We start from the raw sequence: 14,433 nt of genomic DNA, 5'->3' as shown, positions 1-14,433 counted from the left end.
CCCAGGTTAGTTCTCAATACCAGCAGACATATTTACTCTTCCTGCTAGACTGGCTAAAGGAGATTGAAACAGCTGAAGGAAGCTTGGCTGAGAAGGGAAGTGAGCTGAGGAGAAAAACTGCTTGCTCAGGCTGGGGAATGGAGGCGATCTGCTCTTTATTTTTAGCCCAAGAGGGAAAATTGCTGTCTGTCACTGCCGCACTTCAACCTGATTGACCAAATTGTCCTTGACTGGTCCCTTAAACAGCTATTGGCATCCTAGTGTCTGTACTGAGTAAAATTTAAAGATGAGGAATTAAAAATGTCTGCTATCTTGCACAAATTAGCGCCAATGGTCAAGATGAGTCAAAAATAAGTAAAACTTAAAGGGAAAACATTACTTAGAATTGAGGCTTTTTTATTTTTATTTATTTTTATTTTTATTTATTTTAGATAGAAGATACTGCTTAATATGTGATTTCTACCCTTCAAAATAAATCATTTGAGATTCTTAGTTTGACAGAAGGAGAAGAAGAGATTTATGCGCACTCATCTATATTCCTCTCTGTATTCATGATGTCATGATTCATTTTTCTTTTTGTTCTTTGGTGCTTTTGATTAATCGGATTCTGTTTAAAGAACATTGCTATTATGTGTCACTTGACTAATGAAGGTGGGGAAAAAATGATTTCACAGACTATGATTTGAAAAGTTGGCTCAGTTAATTTTGACAATGAATTTGATATTGGCCATTAACTTCTCAGTCTTCTTCAGAAAATTGAGTAATCTGCTGGGTGATATGCCCATCTAAACACATTCCATTGTTTGCGATTTTAAATGAAAATTTAAGTTGTGTTTTTTTTTTTTTTTTTGTTTGTTTGTTTCATTTTATTGTTTCTCAATATGTTCTCTCTCTTTATGCGGGCTGCTGCCTTCATGGATGCGAAATAGATACAACTGCTGTGAGTAGGGGTAGAGCCGATAAAGACGTCACGGGTTTAGAGACCCATGCGCACCATGCATGCTTGATGAGGTCTGGAAGCAATTTATTTGCGTTCATCTGACTCTTCCTGAAGTGTAAATTTATCTCAGCTTTTGTCATGCCACGTGACAGAGCAGAGCTTGTATGAGCATATGGAGCCTATCTGCAACACGATGCAGATAGGGAGCTGTAGACCTGAGCACATAGGCTACTAGTGTAACAGTTAGGGAGATTTTGGCATATCTAAGTTGGGATGGCAACAACCAACACGCAGGACAGGGAAACTGAACAGGTCAAGAGAAAATGCTTGTGACGCCACATATATTTTAATACTACCTCTGATCACAGGTTGGGTGTCCAACTTCTTCCTAGTGTGAGTGCTTCCTTTCATAAACAGCAGAGGCATCACTTTGTTTCAGAAAATGTCAGGAAGTGTATGGGAGGTGGTATCTAAAAATAACAGTGATAATTGCTTTCTGCTGGTGGGAGGCTTTATTTTGGAACATAGCAAAAGGAGGAGAGAATGGGAAGGCTGTAGCCAATGGAAACCTTAGCAGGCTTTAGCCTCCATGTGGTGCTTGCTCTGAGTTACTGGGGGTGATTTTTAATGCTGACTGCCTGCACTCACGCTTGAGGTAGAATTCCTTAGCATGGGTATCAGACCACCAGCTGATGAGACATTTGTGCCTTTCTTTGTTGAAATTGCCACTGTCACCAGCCACTGATCTGGGGGTCAGGTAGTGCTGGTTGGGTGGGAAGCAGCTTGCTGTTGTGTGCTGAGCAGCATTCAGTGAAAAAAAAAAACAACAACAAAAAAACAGCAGCAGGGATTCAGGGTAGGTTTATTGGAAGTACTGGGGAAGCGAATAGATGGGAAACTGTGGTATATGAGGAGATATATGTCCTGTTTTAGTCTGCAGGGTTACAGGCCATGGTTGAGACTAGTCTACTCCAGTGCTAGGAACAGACAAGAAAAGAGCTACCTATCTACATACGCATCTTTTATGTGTTAGTATCAGAAAGAATAAAACTGGAAAATACTTGGAATTTTGGCTTAAGTAATAGTATGTGATAGTAATGTGTGCAGTTCAGTGAGATGGAGGTTTGTTGATGTTAAGGGATGTTGAAATATCAAAGCGTGTGTTTTGTATTGTTAAAGAATGCTGTTGGGTTTCTTTTTTGTAGTCCTCATTCTTAGTACCTTTTAAGATGTTGCATGTCTATATGTTTATTGATACCAAGCTGTGTTTATAAAAGTTAGTTGTGCTCAAGTTTGTGAGATATACTTGTTATGATGTTTACAGTACATAACATACCCAACAAATGCTAAAGTGAATAACACAAGTAGTATGGTTCAAAAAGTTAATTTTACATAGGCTTTTGATGTGGTTTAACCCTGCAGGCAGCTAAAACCTTCACTCATGCCCCCTGTCAGTGGAATGAGGGAGAGAATTGAAAAGAAAAGTGCAAGAACTCAATGGTTGAGATAAGGACAGTTTAGTAAGGGGGAAAAAAAGGGGGAGTTGGGAACTAACAGTAACAACAAAAAGAATAATGCAAGTGATGCACAATGCAATTGCTCACCACCAACCAACCGCTGCCCAGCCAATCGCCAAGCAACAGCAGCCCCTCCAGGCAACCCCCCAGTTTTATTGCTGACCATGACACCACATGGTACAGGACTTCCCTCTGGTCCATTTGGCCAGCTGTCCTGGCTGTATCCCCTCCCAGCTCTTGATGCACCCCTAGCCTCCTCACTGGCAGGGCAGCACAAGGAACTGGAAAGGTCTTGGCCCTGTGTGAGCACTACTCTGCAACAGCTGAAGCATCGGTGTGTTATCAGCACTGTTCTCATCCTAAATCTAAAACACAGCACCATACCAGCTACTAGGAAGAAAATTAACTCTATTCCAGCCAAAACCAGGAAAACTCTTTTTACATCAACAACAAAAAACAGAAAAACAAACAAACAACCTTTTGCTACCCTAAATTATTTTCTCAGTTATATTCTGCTCAAGTAATTAAATATTTCAGCTTTCATTTCCTAAAATCAACAGGGAAATTAATATATGTTCTTTTATCATATCTGTGCTCCAAGGCTGGATAAAAATCATGTCTTCTGTGAAGATATCAAATGATTTTGATTACACAAAATTCCCAGTTGATCCAGTACCATGTTTTGTTGTCTTTACTGTTTAATGGAGTCTTCTTTACTGCAATTTAAACTGGTTTCTCTCTCCTCTTCTTTGATGTATGGAGAACATGTTCATTCCAGTTGTCTTTGCAGGGACATCTTGCAGAAAGATGAAAAACTGTTTTCAAATATTCTGATCTCTTTTTTTTTGCTGTTACTGCACTAGGGAGTATGAAGGACTCATCAGAAGGAGAATTATAAAAAAGAAAACTGCAGCAGCAAAGCATAAAAACGATGGTAAGATAGAGACTGCAATGTTACTAAGTTTAGTGACTCATCATTCAGCATAAAGTATTGGTAGTTTGGATGACTACTAGATCAGTCCTGATTGGAAATTGTTATCTGTTGCTTTAATGAAACAGCTTGATGATTTTTGTTTCATCTCCTGTGAGCAGAAATCTGAGCTTTCAGTCCTTTCTTGGAGGATAGAATTTGTTCCTGTTTTGGCAGTTTTAATTAAGAAAACAAAGAATTTCAGATTAAAATCTGAATTGGCCTCTCCATAGGTAAGAAGTGAAGTACATTGATGGTGAAATTTATAGGGCACATCTTCTGTTGGTGTCAATCTTGCATTGGGCAGAAAGACAATATTGTTTCTGGACTTGTCAGTCATGCACCTTTCAGGGGTAATGAAATGCAAGAGAGACTCTTCTGAATCAGGTCCTATTCTGACACTCATTCCAGTTTTGAAATTTTACTGCTATGTCAGGAGTGCCTTGTTTCCTCTCCTAAGATGGAATAACAAACTTTTCCTTCATTGTTGCAGTTAAAACTATTGCTAGCTGTAGATATTCTTAAATCCTTTTACGTATTACACAAACAGCCACACCAGAAGTATGTATCTCAAGTAGATGCATTATTTTGACCCTTGCCAAGCTGCATTTCTTTCATTTTTTTTTTCTCTGATACATATATGTATATATATTTATATTTATTTTTTCTAGCAGATTTATATAGCAAAATGTTGGGGACTGACAGCAGGCCATGATAGGACGAGACCTCATTTTCCACTGTTCTTGACGTCTTGTTAATTAAAAAAAAAAAAAAAAAAGTAACAAATCATGAAAAATAGCGGTTCACAGTAAACAGAATAATTTGAAGATAGCATTATTGATTGCACCAGTGTTAGAAAAACTAATCATATAGCAATCTTTTAAATGCTAGCATGACTTGTTTTGAAGTCTAGTGGCTGTGTCTCTCTTCTGTGAATAATTCTTATTCTAACAACCTCAGAAGTTATCCAGATTTCTTTTTTAGGGATTTTTTATTTTTTTATTTTTTTTTCCTGCTTTGAAAATGTAATATTCTGCTTATGTCATTGCAGAGGTTATGTTTACAGGCGTGCAAGGAAATAGTATTCTCTTTGTGAGACGCTGATACAGAACTGTGCCTTTCCATCCATTCACTTATTTTGTTCAAATAAAATTATAGCTGATACAAATGCCAAAGTAAATTCATTTCTTATGTACAAAATGCTGGCTTATCTCCTTTCCTGTTCTGGATCTGGGACATGGGTGGAGAGAACTAGTAGCTTTTTGCCCTGTTTCCTACAGAATTAGTAAGTAACACGCTGACACAAAACCAGCATCGAGAACAGAAAGCTGAGTTTCAGGTGTGGCCCCTGAGCTCACTTTGCTTTCTAGAAGGAAGAATCTACAGCAGTCGTGCTGCTGGTTTATATAAAAATCAGCTCTGGCATCAAATCCCTTGCTTCTCTGTATTTATGGGAGCGCTGGATGAAGCACAGTGATTCTGCGCTGGTTGAGGCTACTCAGTAGCAAAAATTACTTAGTTATGTCTGCTAACCCACTGACTGAACTGGTCGTAGTATGAGTCACGCAGGGGTTTTTGACATGTGGGTGTAAGTTAGCAGCACAGCAGCCCATGGTACTCCCATGCTCGAAGGGAGGCTCCTGTCCTCTGCTTCAAATTAAAACAACAGCAGCCAAATAAAAAAGAGGTTTTGTTTTCAGGCCATGCAACACTCCTCAGTCTTTTCTTTGCAAACTCTTTTCAGCTGTCCTTGCTGTGATCCTGTACATCTTGTCACTGCCTAAGTTAGCTCTTTTTGTCTGCCCTGCTTCACTTCTGCTGCTCCATCTGCTGTAGTCTCTGAGTTCAGCCAAGAGAAACTCACGGATTGTTTTGAAATTATTTTTTTTTCAGTGAATCTTGCAGAGACCTGGAACAATGAAAATCTGCGTATAACCAGGTTGGATAAGATAACATGTTAGTATTTTTTCTTGGCTTAAAATTTGTAACAGTATTCAAGTGTCCACAAGGAAGTGAGGCTTTCCAAGGATTAATACAAAAATTACCTTAATTCTTTAATTTGACCACCAGGATAGAGTAATATCTGCAAAAGACTGAGACTATCACTGTACCCAAGGGAACTATTTTAGTATGACTTATTACATAGCATAAATATTGAATATACAAAGAAAAAAATCTTTCTCCGATACAGCATCTCTATAGGTGAAAATATCCTTTACTTAATGCTCCTAATATCTTCAAGCATTGATGAAAACTTGTTTCTTCTAAAACTCGGCAGTGAGGTAACTGAGGTTAATGTTTCTGTAAATATCTAGAGATTACCAGTTTTATCTTCTATATTGTATTATGGAAATAGAAATTTAAAGAGGTAAATATATTTATATTATTTACCAATACAGTCCAAAGACATCTTCCATGAAATAGTAGTAAAAGTATTTATTCTTTCACTAAATCTCCTGTCATGAAATACTAATAAAAGTATTTATTCTTTCACTAAATCTCCTGTCCATTTCAATGTATTGTAATTGCTTAAAGCAATTTTTGGGAAAAGGAAAGAAGGAAAGGAGAAAGTCCTATGAATGTGGAGCTGCATTTCTTCAGGATCTGATGGCAGCTAGCTGTTTATAGGCATTTTATAGGCTAGCATTAGAAACTGGGAAAGAATATTAAAAAAGTGGAATCCATGGAGTTGCTGTGGCTTTGATGAGAAATCTTTTACATTGTTAGTGGAGACATTTTTTGATGTAACCTCTTTCTGATATCTTGATTTGTTTTCTTTTTGTAGAAACCTGCTTTGATGACTCCTATATTTACTGTGGATGCCAGATCTTTTCCTCAGATTTAGCTGTTTCTTCCCTGTCTTGTATTTGTCCAGCTGATTGTAGTCTTATCTAAAGGCAGCACACAGCTGGCTCACATCCTAGCTATTTCAGATCACTTCTCAAGCTTGTTGTGATTATTTTGAATTCTAATCCTATCCTACAAAATAACTTAGGTCTTCCCAAGTTGCCACTGTCTGCAGATTTAAAAAGGATATACTCACTTTCTTAATGCAAGTCATTAGTGAAAATGCTGAGTGGCAGCAGACCCAAGAGAAATAACCTGCACAGTCACTTGGTCAATTTTTCCAGTTTGACAGAAACCCATTTCCACATGATATTTTGACGGTGTTTTACTGTGAGTTTCGCTGGCTGGTATAGTAGTATCCCTGTACGAAGTGGTGTGGAGTCTGTAAGTATCTGCAGGCAAGCTTCCTTCAGCAGCATGCTTTGGGAGTGGCAGGAGGTTGTAACATTTTCTTCTTTCCTTGGTCTGTGTGATACTCTTGTCCTACACCTCAGCCTGAGGGGCAGCAGGAGTGACAGGGAGTGGTTTTATAAGATGCTAGGACTGGGAGGTATTTCTGGCATAGAGAAGCCTCCTTGGCATCCTGAATGTGTTACTTCAGCCTCCAGCCTCTGAAATGGGAGGCCTGCACTGAAGACTTCCTAGAAAGGTGTAGAGAACAGCATGGGCTTAACTCAGGAGCTTACAAGGTCAGTATCCAGTGGGTCTGAATAAACATACCAGTGGGTCTGTTGTGACACGTGGCAGTGACATGCAGTAGATTTTATATGGACTTTTTCTGAGGTATCCTAGTTCCCCTCTGCCTTGATTAATGGAAAGTTTGCTTTTGAGTTCCTTTACTAGTTTAGTCCCAAATAAGCAAATGTGAGAAAAAAAGTGTAATAAAACTTAGTTGTATCTTCTGCATGCATGACGTATGTGGGAAAAAGCCAAGACTTATTGCATCCTTGTGTCTTGCTCATCCATTATACCTGATGCCCTGTCACAGAAGCAAATTAGATTTATTTTGACGTGATTTGTTCCTGACAAGTCACCGCTGGCTATTTCTCATCTCCCTGCTGTTTTCTCTGTGTTCACAAGCAGTTGGCTTGACTGTTTTTCCAGTATTTTTGTTAGGAATTGAGTGTTTTCCGGCAATTCTTGCTATTCTGTAAATTTTTAAAGGTAGGTGTTCCGTTTGTCCTGTCCTAGTCATCTTGGATCTTTCCCATGCACCACAGGGTTTCAAAACAGTTATTAAAAAAGAGTTATTAAAAGTCTTGGTCATAGGGCAGGCAATTCCTTAAATGTTCTAGAGAGATTTTTCCATCAGGCTCAGGCAACTCAAAGACCTCTACCTTAGCTAAGAAGATTCCAGACTCTGTAGCTAATCTAAAGTGGATTCTTAACCTTCATATGTTTTAATAGTTTAACAACATTTATTTATTAAAAATGAAGCATGTTAGCCTTCTCAGGGTTTCTTTTTTTTTTTTTTTTTTTTTTTTTTTTTTTTTCTGTTGACTAATAGATCCAGTATTTTCTTGACTTCTATATGCTAGTGTTCTTAAGAATATTTCCTTTGGACTAATTACTGTATCCTATCTACTCTTTGCTGTTGTTTTCATACATACTTGTAATCATTTGAACCATTGTTCAGTTTTTAATAATTTCTTTTTGAGTTTCACCTGAATAAAGGAATCATGTTCTTCTCCATTTGATCTTCCTTTATGATTTGTTTCCTTGCATTGGGATAGATTGAGCTTGGACCTTTTATATTATTTAAGAAATAAAGATTTTTTCCTTTAATCCATTCCTCCCATTAGATCTTGTTTATTGATTCATTTGCTGAAGATGATTGTCTTCATGTGTTTTCCCTAGGAGGGAAAAAAAAGAGAAAAAAAAAAAAGAAAAAAGGTCTGAAAGGCCTGTGGAGGTCACTGAGTCTAACTTCCTGCTTTACCAGAACTGGTTTCAAAGTTCAGTGAGGCTTCTCAGATCAGGTTATTTCTGTTCCAAAGAATAACCTGTTCTGTATTGTGTGAGTAGCCTTTTACATTTTGACCAGCTCCTCCCTTTCATTCTGTATTAAATCTAGCAAAACGTGTGTAGCTTTTTTTTTTTTTTTAATGTCTTTTGTTTAAAAATTTCTAGGAAGATGCTGCAGAAACATTGCCATATTCTTTTTGAAAAGATGTCATTTAGAACCAAGACCCACAGTTAACGTGGTTCTATCTGTGGCTCAAAAAAAGCCTTTGATATGATCATTGCCCCATGCTTGACGGACTGCAAGTTGCTGCTAGGATAATGCTCTGTTTCTTCTCTTCAGACCAGAGATGTGGGTAGTATAAGATGGTGCCTTGTTGCTTTTCCTTCTTGATTCTCTTTCCCTTCTTGAATGTGCCTTGTCCTTCTGTATCGGTTTCCAGTGATGACAATAATCTCACCTATTGCTGTCTGGTCACCTAAGTTACCTAGGTAGCAAGTTTCTAGTGTGCTAGAAAACATGGTCCTGAGCATACTGTAAGCTTCAGCCAACTCAGCAAATAGAACCTACAGTGAGGTGGGATTCACATATTCCTTCTAGGAAATACAGTTCTTTGTTCTTTCATGTTCCTCAGCTTCCTGTGTGCTGCATATTGTTTGTTGCTAATGGCGTGTTTGCAGTGGCAGCCTTACAGAAGCAGAACAAGAGAAAATACAGCAAAGTGGAGTAGACAGCTGTATGTTGCTATATTATTTATTTCTAGTCAAGAGAGATTAAGTTATAATTCATGAGAGGCAAGACATTGGGGTCAGACTTTTCTCAGCAGAAATAAATTGTGTGTTATATATGGCTGTCCACCATTTTTTGGCAGTAACTACTACTTGCCAAGCCAGATGTTATATTCTTTATTTTGTCACTTCAGTTCATAGTGATAACTTTTTGAAGGTGAAATTGCTTTTCTTTGTGTCAAGGATGCAAACCTATTCCCCTATCCTCCCCATTCCCCCTCCAAAAAAAGGAAAAAAAAGATAAAGAAAAATAAATCAGAGGCCAGACAAAACACCTCGGGGACCTCACGTCCACAGAGAATCTGTAAATGCAACTGCATATTACATGCATATTCAGTTACAGTTTATGAACTCAAGGCTGATGTTTTATGGCTAATTGATCTTCTAAAGTAATGAGTCAGTTGATTGTTAAAATACTTAGTTTATATATGACTGTTTCACCCTTGAAATGAATATGTAACCATAGAAATAGACTGTTCGTTTTGCTGGAGGAAAACAGTTTTTGTGTGTGTAGCCAGTATGCTTGTATCCAAATTGATGTATAATGCTTCACAAGTTATTTTAACACAAAATGGAATGTGGCACCAGCGCGTTTATAAACTTGCTTTTGGTGGTGGTACCTGAGTAAGACCTGTATGATAACCTCTGCTGTAGCACGATTTGCATTCATGATCTGTGGACTGTTACAGTCTAACCAGAAAGCCTACGATTAAGCTGAAGACTTTCTAGGCTTTCAGCCAAGTAGTTACGAGGTCTGTCTCCAGTTTACAGCTTTGAGCCTTTACTGTCTCACATTTGAATCGTGGAAATAAAATGTCCTGATAGCCTTACAAAAAATACATAAATTAATTTCCAAGCAACTAGAAGAAATTGTAGGGTGTTTTTATTTTTATTTATTTATTTATTTATTTTTCTGACATGGACTGAAAGCTTTTTCACAAATTTGTTTAATTTTTAAAAATGGGGAAATTCCAGATTCCATTCAGCTCTGAAACAAAGCACTACCATTGACAACAAATCTTGCAGGTTAAATCATGAGTACTGTTTATCATATAAAACAATTCCTATGGGGGAAAAAAAAAATAAAAAAATAAATAGGTGCAGCTAGGCAGACACTTCAATTTGAACATTGTTTTTTTCCTCATCTTTATTCTCCAAATTTCCTTTAAAGATACTCTTCTGAATTCTTAAGTTGTATTTATTTATGGTGCAGTACAGCTTGTCATGTATGAAAAAAGTAATTTCTGTAACATAGTTTTCCATGTAAAGGTGAAACTTGAAATTTCAAAAATAGTTTAAGATTAATGATTTCATAAAGACCAGCTAATTGATAATTTCTGGTTATAACCATTGCTTCCAATTCTAATTGAGTTCTTTCACTGTGTCTCCATTGTTTTACCTTAAAAAAGAGCAAAAAATTAGCCACAATTGAAAAAAGGTATGAATGGTAATAATGCTCAGCTAAAATTTCCTTAGAACATTTGGAAATCTTAATTAGTCTCATGGTGATTAATCTCATGGTGGCTTGAAAAAAAATGGTTGTTTTGCTAGACAAGAAGACAAGGAATATACCACTACAAAAGAAAAAGAAAAACAAGTAGCATCTCCTTAGAAAATTTTATCTGCTTTATGTGACCTCCTAGTAATCCAGTTAAGTACCGTCCTTAAAGCAGGAGAGGTTTCTCTGCATCTGCAGCACGTACAATCTTCCAAAAGAGACCAAACCAGTATTTTTCCAGTGATGTTTCCAGTGTAACTTTTACAATTCTTACTCGGGAAATGCTATATTTTAAAGTGATTTTGGAATTTACATTAAGCAGCTTGTTGCATACAAAATAAATAATTCTTTTATATTAGGGAGCCTTTGCCTATACAAAATACCAGAAAACACAATGTATGAGTAACACACTTGGATGATTATCATTTACACTTTTCTAACTTCTACAGGAGACTGATGCAGTGGCTTATGTGAGAGGCATGTGTGTTAAGCAGATGACAAAGTGGGAGAGGAACCACAGTTATGGCATGTCTGCAGCTGGGAAAATACTTGCTTCAAGTGCGGCACAGCTCCAGGAGAGTGAAGCATTGTATTTTCTTGCTTCTAATGTGACCTTATTCTCCAAATGAAGCTGAAGCTCTGCACTGGGGACAGCCAATGGTTTCTGTTGTATGGGATCTTGGAGTGTAAAAGGGAGTTTGGAAGACCTTGTAAATGCCCAAGCTGTAGGAGTTGCAGTAGAGAACTGTGTGGTTTGATAGCAAGTGAGCTTTGAGTCATCTGCAGCATCTGGTTACTGCATTTATAATAGAGAGGAGAGAAGTTTTAGCTAGAAATGGCAATTTGAATAACTTGAATACACCAGTTTCAGATTGGTTTCTGATATAATCTGCATGCAGAGGGAAAACACATAGGGGTAAGATTTAATTATCTCCCATAGCTTGAATCTCCTGCCTCACCAGTTTCACAGGACAGCAGAGCTGCACGGCATTATCAAAAAAAAAAAAAAAAAAAAAAAAATTTTGCAAAAAGACATTGGTGAATTGTTTCATTATAGTTTAAAATGTGATATTATCTAAATTCTCTTGGTTTTATTCTAGTAAATGTCTAAAAAGCTTACGGGCTTGCACTGTCTTTAGTTTGTACTCTACAAAGCAACATAGTCATACCAGCACAGAGAGCAGTGCAGGTGCAAAACCCACCCAAGTTTTACATAACTCATTTATTAACAAGGGAGATGGTTAGCAAAGACTAGGCTAAGCTGCATGTTACCATGGAGACCTTGTTAGCAACTTTACTTTAAAGCTGGATTGGGTACATCCATGTGAGCTGCAGCAATAACTGCGGGGAAGAATACCCTGAAGGAGAGATGGGATTTTTCATCTTCCTTAATCTTAAGTGCAGTTTTGTCCAGCCCCTTAATGAACAATAATAAAAGCGTTTAGCATCAGTTCTCCCTGATGCTGGTGAAAATTATTTTGTAACAGTATTTCTGCCCACATAAATTCTGGAATTTCACCTGAACAGGTTGTTCTGCTGTCAGTGACAAGCTGCCAGTTCTGTCTCACCCCTGTGTTTCTTCATTGTAACATGCTTTCCTGCGCACACTGGAAAACATTTTCCTGGTCTCCGGCAGGTGTGCTGATGAAGAATAATGCTTATTACACCGTATTTTAGCCCCCACCCAGTATAGCATGTGCCCAGTTGCACAGCTGGCAGTGGTCATGCTGTCCCATGTTCACAGACAGCATGTTCCAAGCTGCAGGAGCCCGCCCTGAATTATAGCCAAGATGTACGTAGGGAGAAAAGTGACCTATTTTAACTCTCTTGAGGATACTTCCAGCCTTTTCACTAGGACTATTCCCTCCTTCTTAAAGGCAAAGCTGGCTTAGACCCCCCACAGTAGTATGCTGAAGGTACGTTTGCTTGTTTTGTACATAGGTAGGCATTACCTGCAAACTCTTGACCACCTTTTAGACACCTCTAAAAAGTACAACTGGAAACCAGTGTTCAAAAGGTCTAATCTCTACCAGATTTGTATGGTGAGAGAGCAAGACCCGCCTTCAGTTGCATTTTGCTCTGTTTGCAGAGAGCTTTAGAGCCATCAGTTAGAGGGTGTGTGTCCTCATCTAGTTCCTTGAGATGGCTGTTTCCATTATCTCGTCTATGACTGAACTGCTGATCAAAATCCTGGCAGTACTCATTTGGTAGGACTGTATAGAGTATGGCTGGGTGGTAATCACACTGGCTAAGTCTTCTGTGCGTAATGTTTATGTTTAAGGCATCAACTGTCTTGATGCCTTTTCCAGCAAGTATTTGATACGCCATCAATTACACATATTTTGAATAGGAAAATGTACTGGTGACAGTATGCCAGACCATGCACTTATGTGTAATCTTTTCCTTTCCCAGGGATCAGAGTTGTGTTTAGATTGCAACTGCAGGGTTGCTCTTAGCTGTCAAAGGACCTTGTCCTCAGTTGTTCAGCTGTCAGATGATTAGTGAAAACCTTTTAAAGAAGATAAGCTTAAACTTGGTATTGGCAAGCTAGCATTTACTACTGTGATTGACAGCCTCATAATACATTTTCCGCAAGGCCCTCTTTTTTTTTTTTCCCACAGAATGCAACGATTTGGGGAGAGTTTTAGCAAAATTGGCTAAGATCTGTACTGTGTCTGCTCTAACCTTTGCAACTGAGAAGCTGAATTGTAGATAATTTCCATCTTTCAGAAACAGTACCAAATTCTTTCCTAGTGTAAAGATTTTGGAACTTGATACCAAGGTAATGACTTCACACAAATTCTTCAAAAACAGTTATTTTTGCAGTTAGCCCATCAGGAAAAATGAGTCTGCTGTGCAGTTGGAGAAATAATGTTGTGCTCTGAAGCAGACCAGCACAATCTACAATGCTGTTAAAATGCTTATGTACACCCTTCTTCCTGCCTCCTCCTTTTGTTGGTGCTCATCCTTCCACCACTGAGGGTTGTGTGGTCCCTCAGGTCATTGCCTTCAGTTTTGGTGGGTTGTGCAGGTGCAGCAAACTGCCAACACCCTCATCCTGTGCCATGAGGGGTGCAGGTTTCTTCCTCCTTTTTGCCAAGGGAAGTGTGGTATCGATGGTATCTTCTCCCTCACTCTGAGGTCTTAGGGGAGCTTCATGTACACTTTACAGCAGGCTCATTTTCAGTGGTATGTAACTTCACTTTACATCTGAATTTGCTGTCTGTGGTGGATTTTATGTATGCTGGTTAGCTGATCTTTGTTCCCATTGTTGTTCCTCAAAAATGTTTTACCCAGTTCCAACGTTTGCAATGTCTTTAACTGATGCCTGGGGAGCTGCTTATGGCCATGAGATCTCCACTGTCATCCTGTGCCCCCTCTCGTAATCATTCAGTGCCCATACTCTCGAGGCTGCTGTTGTTAACACAGTGCTTTTTTTTGCCCCCTTTTTTTTTTCTTGTCCTTATACATTACATCATTATGCCAGTGTCATAAATATTTAATTATATGTAGCTTGTTATTACTAGCTATATAAAAACCATGGTTATACCACATTGTTATGCAAAGGTTATTATTAGTAAAACATAATAGGTGGTACACATCTAGGCATAGAAAACAAATTGCTTTTACAGCCAAAACAGCTAAAATGTATCTCCACTCAAGCCAAGACATACTCACGCAAACCTTGACAAGTCCGGAGGCCTTTCAGAATCAGTATGAAATCAATGACTAGCAATGGTGATACTGTAGTCACAAGGCTACAGGGCAACAATACAAAGCATATGCAATGCATATTTCATATGATGAGTAATTTGTTATATAACAGTCTTAAAGAATTCTTAGCTGTCAGGAGATCTGAATTAATATGAAAGCCAACTGTGAAGAAACTGAAAAAGCTGATAGAGGTCGG

At 38.2% G+C, this 14,433-nt stretch overlaps 1 protein-coding gene across 3 annotated transcripts in view; it reads left to right on the top strand.

Moving 5' to 3' along the window:
* The window catches only part of PRR16 (proline rich 16), a 120,815-nt gene that overhangs the window by 68,970 nt on the left and 37,412 nt on the right, over positions 1-14,433 (top strand). The window contains exons 2-3 of one of the 3 annotated variants that reach the window (XM_040540953.1): positions 3,321-3,391; positions 5,321-5,366. The exons of 1 other annotated variant lie outside the window; for it this stretch is intronic. The gene's annotated coding sequence lies outside the window, so the exon portion shown is untranslated. Of the gene's footprint in view, positions 1-3,320; positions 3,392-5,320; positions 5,384-14,433 lie in introns of all 3 variants that reach the window. One more of the 3 variants, XM_040540952.1, reaches the window with a different exon arrangement.

The sequence above is a fragment of the Cygnus olor genome, chromosome Z (genome assembly GCF_009769625.2).
Source record: "Cygnus olor isolate bCygOlo1 chromosome Z, bCygOlo1.pri.v2, whole genome shotgun sequence".
Lineage (NCBI taxonomy): Eukaryota > Metazoa > Chordata > Aves > Anseriformes > Anatidae > Cygnus > Cygnus olor.
Note: the sequence above shows the minus strand (reverse complement) of the source record. Positions and strands in the feature narration are given on the sequence as shown.